The sequence below is a fragment of the Choloepus didactylus genome, chromosome 22 (genome assembly GCF_015220235.1).
Source record: "Choloepus didactylus isolate mChoDid1 chromosome 22, mChoDid1.pri, whole genome shotgun sequence".
In the NCBI taxonomy this organism is placed as follows: Eukaryota; Metazoa; Chordata; class Mammalia; order Pilosa; family Megalonychidae; genus Choloepus; species Choloepus didactylus.
In genome coordinates, this window is record NC_051328.1 from 1,047,883 (window position 1) to 1,056,546 (window position 8,664).

An 8,664-nucleotide genomic window follows, 5' to 3' on the forward strand; every position below is an offset into this window, starting at 1 on the left:
AGAGACTTTGAAGGCTTTGATTGCACACAGAAAGAGCATTGGTTTGGAGAAGGACAGTGGCACTGGGTTTGGAGGGAAGAGGACAGGCTCAACATATATTCTGGACTTGATAATGAATGGGGTGAGAAGGGAGAGAGAAAGGAAGAAACCAAGAATGGATTCCTTGGATTGAACAACAGAGTAGACACTGGTGCCATTGACTAAAATGAGAAACATTGGAGGAAACAGGTTGGGAGACAAGTCAAGGGCTCCACACTTGATGTGTTGTTTCAGACATCTCTGGGAAGAGACATCCAGCAGGTAGATATGTGCTTTTGTGGATCAGAAGAGACATCCAGTCTGGCTACATGGGCATCACTGGTTACTAGAAGGCATTTGAAACTGCAGGAATGCATGAGATCAATTGGTCAAAGATTGGAGAGGAAGAGGGGTGAGAAACAGGTTCCAGAACCTAACTTGAGGAAATTCAACATTCAGAGGTTCCATTCAACATATTAAATATCAATTGTGTACAAAGTTCAAATGTCACTACATACATTATTTTATCACTACTACTTCATGCATCTTGCAACTTAGATTATTCAACATTTTTCCTGGCTACAAATATAACATATTCAAATGTACTTGCCTCTATGTCTGAATAATTGTACCCCTTATGGCACAGATGACACATGCACACCTTCTACATGGCAATTGTGAGTTCTCAGATGCCCCTTCAGGAGGTAGTGAACAGCCATTTTGAGTGGATGCAGAAGGCCATAAGGAACGAGACCAAGGTCTTCACTAGCCTTCTCCTACCAACCCAGTAGTCAGTTTTTAAAGATACCCCACTGGCCAGAGGCCTCCATGGTCATCTCTGGATAGATGACCCCCCAGCCGTGTGGCTTAGCTTGAAAAGTCTTAGAGCCTTGCATAGGTCAGAGCCTGTGGCCCTTCACTCCATGAGGGCTCCCCTCGCCAATCCATCCCTGCTTGTCTCAGATGTTTGCACCATCTGGTTTCCAGAGAGTTCCTATAAGCAGAGCCATCTGCTTGTTATAGTGTCATTAGAACAATTATGATAAAGGTGAAACACAAATGCATAAATCAGGCCTCTCTGCTTGGCTTTCCCAAGAAGGACATGAACTCTCTTCTTGGTCATCTTTCACTGACACCCTCTATCCTCAAGCTCCTAATTCCAGACCAGCCGGGAAATCACCTATGCAACTGCCAAAATTCAATCAAACACAATGTCAGAGCAGGACCTAAAGCTAAGAGTGAAAAGGAGCTAGGTAGGATGTAAGAAGTTTACATGTTACCCCACCCAGGAGCATTTGCAGTCTATAAGAGACCCCTCTGGAAGGAAGCAATAAACTCAAATAAATGAATTATAAATGGAAGATTCAAATGGAAGACTTTCAAGGATCAATTAGGCAGGAATTTGGATCCTGGAATACTATCTAATGCCTGTTAATTTATCACAATATTCAGGAGACCACCAACTCTTAAATAAAGCTAGCCTCACATGAAAAGAACTCCTTTCCATGGTCTGGGACTGAAATGTGGAAAAGGAGCCAACCTCCCCAACCTCCTATCTAGAAATCTACCTTTCCAAACTCAGAAGGGGAAAAGTTAGAGAAGGTGGCTTATGTTTCATTCTCACATGCTTGAGATTTTCAAGACTTTTCAGACCACCTAGGAGGTTTCAATGCATTAACTCTAAATTGGAGTGGAATGATATGCAAACAGATTTTCACAAAACATTTTATTGGCATGGCAGCCTTTTCTCCCACCTTAATCTAGTGTGGGATCAAACACTAAATTATCCCAGTGTCCAGGGATGGATAGATTTTTGATATTTTGAGTCGGGTAATCGTATATCAGGCCCATATTATCTAGATTTCACATATTTTAGCATAAAATTAATAAGTTTGGAGAATTACACGGCAGATAAACACACCAAACAGTTAGGCCTCCCTAATTGCATGTTTGCATTTCACACCCTGCTCCTTTCATTATCCCAAGGAGTTGCCTGTAGCATGACTTTCCCATTAAGGGAGAGGAACCCACCAAATGATTTCATTTTTATATCTGCAGATCCCTTGATAAACTGACAGCGGCATTGAAGCTCTCCAAATACATTTTATTTTCATTAAATGGCTAATCTAAAACCAATCAACCGAGACATATATAGAAGAGCTGTACAGAATAAGAATATTTCTCTCCTCCAGAATGCATGTTAAAACAAATCCACAGTAATTATTCAAGCAGACAATACCTGCTAAAGAGAGTTTGATTTTAATGTGGTTGACACCACAGTGTGTGCACAGTGGTGATGGACAGACAGTAAGCTTGGATCTGTCTCATCAACATTGCGACATTAAGAATTGAGGTTTTATGTGTAAATGGAATTACTCACTACAAATAGCCTAAATGTGGAAAGGATTCAAAATACTGGAAGTATGAATCAAACCTCATTGCCTACTATAAACTGTGCCAGAATGAACCAGCAGCACATCAGAACTGAGCTAAGGAAATTAGTAATAAGGAATGGTAATAAGAAATGAGAAATTAAACCTGGTGCTGGTTGTGTGAATTGGAAATTGGTTATAAGAAAAGAGAAAATATTAGCAACATCTGTTCGCATCAACAAAAAGGCTTTGTGAACCCCCATGCTTGGTGACAAGTTTCCAGCCATCAGTTTATTGTAGGTCATAATTTGAAATGCAATTAGAACTTTCCCTTTTTGGTGCAATTGAAGTTCTCCATTTTTAGGGACTGTGAAGTGGCAAATACACCTATCGCCCTGACATGGTAGACACAATCACAGGGTGTGGGTGAGCCCATTTTCCCAACAAACTTTGCAGCTGAGTCCTGCTCTCCCAGTTGTACTCAGGATGGGACCCAGAATTCCCGGCAATGCTGTAGCATCAGTGCTGGACATGGGGGCATTTACTCTGTTCCCAGAATGCCTTAGCCATCAGTGGAAATGCCTTTGCAAAATCAACCCAATCCATCCTTTTCATGACTGTATTAACCAAACAGGCATGTTTATGGAGCACTTATCCTCTCTGGGAGCAAGTTGTCCCAGAAGCAGATTCCCCCAAGGAGAAGGATGAAAGAAGCCATTTTGTCCTCTGAATAGAGAGCAGTCATCAAGCTAACAGGCCCCAAAGACCATTTTGCTTTGCTTGAGACCCAGTCAACTCCTTTGCTCTTCCCGGTTGTTTTCTGATGAAATAAAACCCAAGAAAACCTCTATGGAACAATTAACTTTCTGAATATATGAAATGCTTTGGGGAAAAGCAAGATTTTATAAACAAGTCTTCCCTGCAAGGTCACACTCTCTCCAGTCTCAGCAGATAAACTGAAATGGATTTTCCACTTCAGTATTTGGAAGGCATAATTTATGTTCTGAAATGAAACTAATGCACGTTATAAATAAAACCTGAATACACTTACTTCTCTTGTTTCCGTAGGCTGTACACCTTCCAGAACCCAGGTAGTCCTGTGGCTGGAGCAAGAGTGGCTGGCCCCAAGGCTGAAGGGGAAGAAGAGAAGCACAAGCTGCTCTTTCATCATTCAAGTTTCCTGCTCTGCAAAAGGTGACCTCTAAAACCCAGGCCCTACCTTGCAAAAATTGTAAGTAAAGATATTTTTCACATTAAAATCCAGACTTCTCTTTTCTTTATTTAAACAAAAATCTGGCAACATTGGGCCCATATTCCTTGTTGGCAACAGATGGCTGGACCTGAGTGGTGCCTACTCTTCAGATGGTCCTGAGTCCTCCAGATGAACACAGTCCCCACACTCCCAATTTCCTCCCAGTGTCAGTTGTTTAATGTTAATTGTCACTTGTTATTACACTTGAGCTATTGGCAACAATAAAAGGAAAAATGACATAATTTTGGTACTAATTTCTATTTAAAATGATGTATGGAAAGATGGCCTGAGAAGGCTGCATGAGTCAAGAAAAAATAAAAGAAAGCCTATTCCTAAATGGAAATGAGGAACATGCCTGCCCTGGTCTGCTTTGTCATTATGTCACCTTTCTGGGAAAGGATGTGTTGCCATTAGAGCAGGCATCACAATGTGTGCAGTGACTCAGAAGAGAAGCCACATTCACCAACACACAACTTCCTGGTCTAAGGTAGAGGCAAAACATACACTGCAAATGTGGGTATATGGCATCATTTCCAGTTCAGTCTTTCAACCGATCTAGCATTCTTACCCTTAAACCGAGCCCCATTTTTCACTCTCAACTTGGATGTCCTATAGTTTGTATCCAAGTGCATGGTGCAGGCTCATCCTACTACAAGCTCACTGGTTAGTTTCAAGCCATCCTACTAGAGGTTGAGTGTGGGTCTTCCCAGGTGTGAGATGAGGGGAAAGTCACTGCAGGGTGGAAATACTGAAATCTGGCTCTTCTGCACATTATGGTCTCAGGGGATCAAAACAAGAAAACAAAAACAAAACACCAACAACAAACACAAGAGTGACTCTAGAGGGAGAATTTCTGGTCTTGTTTTCCTAATCTGATAGAGACGTCCAAACGGCAGAGGTCTACCATGTTGCTCCTTCACCCTTTCTGTCTCCTAGTCACTTTTCATTGCTTCTGTGTCTTCCTCACTCTGCCATGGGATACCCAAATTCTGCCGATTGATAACACCTTTTTTTTAATATTCATTTTATTGAGATATATTCACATACCACGCAGTCATACAAGACAAATCGTACATTCGATTGTTCACAGTACCATTACATAGTTGTGCATTCATCACCTAAATCAATCCCTGACACCTTCATTAGCACACACACAAAAATAACCAGAATAATAATTAAAGTGAAAAAGAGGAACTAAAATAAAAAAGAACACTGGTCACCCTTGTCTGATAACACCTTTTATAAACACTTTTATCAAAAGCTGGAAGGCGGATGTGTTGCTGGAGAGACTGAGAGAATGCATCTCAAAATCCTAATAATTTAAGTTACATTCACTGCCAGTGAAATTAAACACATATTTCTGGCACCATCAGAAATGAAGCCGTACTCTCAAAACATGTGTTCCGAACCTTTCTTGAACTTACAAACATGAAATTCATTATATTTTTTCCCAGTTGATTTGGAAATGGTAATTGCAGAAGAGTCAGAATCGTGGTGAACCATAGATGGTCCTGTTTCTTGTAGGTTATCCAGTCCTTTGCTTCCCACAGAAATCTCAGAATGGGATGAAAGACAACAAAATCACTATCCACACCTGGCTGTTCAGGCATGAAAACCAGCTGGCTCTCTCTGGGACCTGAGATGCAAACACTGTGTTAGAAAGAATTAATGAAGGTATAACATACATCTAGGCTGGTGTATTATGTCTCAAAGAAAAGCTTAAAGGGATATTTGCTTTTCCATTCTATCCAGCTACACAGCTGGGTTGTGGAACTTGGCAGACCATACCCCAAGGGTAACAGAAAGGACCAGCTGGCTCAGTACTTGCCATTAACATAAATGGAAATGTAGCAGTTAGTTTTTGCTGCATAATAAACTAGCCTCAAGCTTAGCGGCTTAAAGCAAAAAACATTTATTATTTCTCATGATTCTATGGTTGGCTGGGTGACTCTTCTTGCCCAGATTAAGTTGGCTGACACCTGCTGGGCTCTCTCATCTTCACTGGGTCAACCGACAGCTGGAAGGTCTAGGATGGCCTCACTTGGGTAGTTGGCAGGCTGGAGGCCAGGGACCTCAGTTCTCCATGCAGCTTCTCAGCCTCCAGCATGCTAGCTCAGGTTCATTCATACGGTGGTCTTAGAGTTTTAACAACAGCAAGGGAACACGCTGCAAAGGACAACTGCTTCTCAAGTTTCGGCTTGTATCAACGTTTCCTAATTTCTCAAGCATCAATGTGGGAGGAGGCTATCTCACCACAGGGACACATGGAGAGAAAGAATTTATGGTTATTTTTTACAATTTACTCACATCACCTCCTTAGTATTCAAAGGAGTCAGAAAATTAAAATATGGAGTGTTGTAAAACCATATAAAACAGCATTATCAAGGGTTAGTATAGGAGCAGACTCTGAGACATGAGTTTGGGTGCAAGTAGTTTATTTGGGAGGAGATCCCAGAAAGCACCTGTAGGGAAGTGGGGAAATAGAGAAGTGGGGAAATGCGCATGCAGGTGGTAGGAGTGAGGCACTGACAGCATCACTGCCGTGAAATGACTGGGTGAGGTGACCCGGGCTCATCTCCCAGCTTCAGCACTTACTGTGTGACCTTGCGCAGGTGACCTCACCACTCGGTGCCTCAGTTTCCTCATAATAGTACCTAACTTAAAATATTGTTAAGAGAATTAAATAGATTTTTCCACACACACTGTTTAGAACTGTGTCTGGCACATTTCTTTTTCCTTGGCCTCAAAACCCTCTGGGTCTGCTTGCCTGAAACAGACTTGGGTTCCAGGGAAGCACTTCAGCAGCCCAGAGGGAAAGAACTCCAAAGGCACTCTTGCACTCTGAGCTGAAAGAATTAAATTCTTAAGTACAGAAACTAAGACCATTTTATTATTAAGTTTTATGCAGTGCTGAGAAACAAGTTACAGAGTATAAGTAAATAAGTAGAGGAGAGAGCTTGATGCCAGGGAAAAACCTTAAATTAAATTTCAATAAGAACCATCATCTCAGCACTCACGTGCCAGGCCCAGCAATATCAGTGGCTGCAGTACCTGGGCAGAGGGCTGGGGTGAGGGGCTGGCACCTGGATCTCAACTTTTCCCTTCCTTTCCTTGAACCTCTCCCCCCCACCCCTGCCAGGAGTGTCTCCCCTGATGTCTGGCTACACTATTATCCAAACCTCTCAGCTGTGTGCCCACAATTAAAGCCCCCAGAGGCCCTCCTAATAATGTTTGTATTAACTTGGGTTTATGAAAATTTGTTTGGGATGAGATATATGCAAAGAACCTGAACCAGCCCAGGAACTGGAGTGAGGCAAGCCTGTCCTTCTTGTCACATCTCAAGGACTCCACTGCCACTGAACCTTTCCTGCTTCCTCCCCACTTTCACAACTGTCAGCCAAACTTCATGGGGTCAGAAACCCCAATCCCTGCCCACTGCATTGATATCTCTCTGTATAGCAAAATTAATCACTAGCTTTTAATGAACACTTTCTATATGCCAAGCTCTGTTCTGAATGCCTATGTCACTGTTATCACTGTATTTCCACTTTACAATTAAGGAAACTGAGCCTCAGAGAACTCATGTAGCTTGTCCAAGGCCACACTGCTGGCAGGTGGTAGAGCAAAGATTCAAACCCAGGTGGATAAGCCACAGAAGCCACCTCTGCATTACCTGGCCATGTTCTACCTCTTCATGGCAGTGTCTCTTATGTACCTGCCTTAACTCCCTGACTAGATTGTAAGCTGCTTGAAAGCAGGGAACTTGGAATTCCTAAACTTAAAGGACTCCAGGAGATAATTTCATTGAATCCAATCCAGTCTTCCAACAAATGCAATCTGTTATAATTTAACCCTTGCTCAAGTAGTACCAAAAAAAAAAAAAAAAAAAAAAACAGATTACATAATTAGGAATCTCTTCTTTATTCCTACCTGGGAGCTGCCTCCAACTGGAGTCAGAATGGCTCCCTCTTCCACTTGGCAGTCCTTCAAGCATGTACAGGCAGCAATTCTATCACCTTGTAGCTTTTTCTCCCCCATTCCAAAAACTCCACACTACCTTTGGCTGCATCTCAGAATGCATGGCATTGTGTTACATTCTCTACCCAGCCACCCTCCTCTGAACATCTTCCTGTTGACCAATGACCTTTCCAAAGCCTGGTGCCCAGAACTGAATAAGCCAAATATAGCCTGCTCATGGCATCATGTGGAGTCTTGTCAACAGCCCCTACCACAGTGACTGTAGAAAATGTGCTGTCAAATGTGTCTGTAGAGAAAAGGCCTAATACATATGAATAGCTGGGCCAAAAGCAAGTATACCCCACACCCATCATCAACAGTTTCTAAGCCTGAGTTTCCTCACCTAAAAGTGGAGGTGATAATCTTATCCTTTCCCACCTCAAAAGTTTGTGAAGAGGAATAAAGAAGACAACATATATAGAAATCATAAGATATAATTTAAAAGTCATGTTACACTATAATTTAATCTGTTCATTATCAGAACTATGCAGATCAAATTTGACCAACAATTTAAGGGGATAAAAAGGTAAGTCCATCCCCTAGTAAAAAAAATCAGTGCGTTAATCAAGACTAAATGACCTGATCAGCAATTTGGTAGGACCAACAGTGAGCTCATCTTCTCCATCTCTGTGGTGGCTATCAGTTGTTCTTGCTGCCCTTTCACTCTTCTTTTGTTAAAATAGTACTCCAAATGATCCACCACCCCCCTCACTCTCATGCCATGATCTTTGAGAGGAATTAACCCTACCCTCCAGACCCAGAGGAGGATCCTGATTAGCTTTAGCTAAACAATGTACGGTATTCACCATCTTGGCTACTGTAATTTGTTCTTGGGTGGACATTTGACCTGTACTAGGCCAAGCCCAGGACTTTTCTTCAACTGTCCAGTAGAGAAACTTCTCTTTCCTACTGTGCATGCACAAGGAAGGCTGTACCCTCTGAACTACTGACAACCATCTTGAGGCTTTGAAGAAAAAGGCTGCCAGAGAATGGAGCCAACATCAA